The sequence below is a fragment of the Bubalus bubalis genome, chromosome 13 (assembly GCF_019923935.1).
Source record: "Bubalus bubalis isolate 160015118507 breed Murrah chromosome 13, NDDB_SH_1, whole genome shotgun sequence".
In the NCBI taxonomy this organism is placed as follows: domain Eukaryota; kingdom Metazoa; phylum Chordata; class Mammalia; order Artiodactyla; family Bovidae; genus Bubalus; species Bubalus bubalis.
The window spans coordinates 56,647,044-56,647,355 of record NC_059169.1 but is presented as its reverse complement, the minus strand read 5'-3'; positions in this window follow the sequence as shown (position 1 = coordinate 56,647,355).

Below are 312 nucleotides of genomic sequence, written 5' to 3'. Positions count from 1 at the left end.
CCTCCCAGGGTTGCATAAACCTTGAAGGAGCTAATAAAAAGTCTTAATGCAATGATTGATCTAATAAATGTTAGCTTTCCTCCTTTCCACAAATGTGTCTAATACATGGCAGAATGTGATGTGTCACAAAAGAACTGTGTTATGAGGATTCAGAAAATAGAGGCGCAATTGCCTATATCTGGGGAAGCTCGGAGCAGAGTTCATGTACTTGGTTTTGAAGATGAGCAGATTTAGAGATGGAGGAACAGGGGAGGAGGACTTCCAGGCAGAGCGACCAGCATCCAGGGACAAAGACTAGGAGCAGGTGACCAC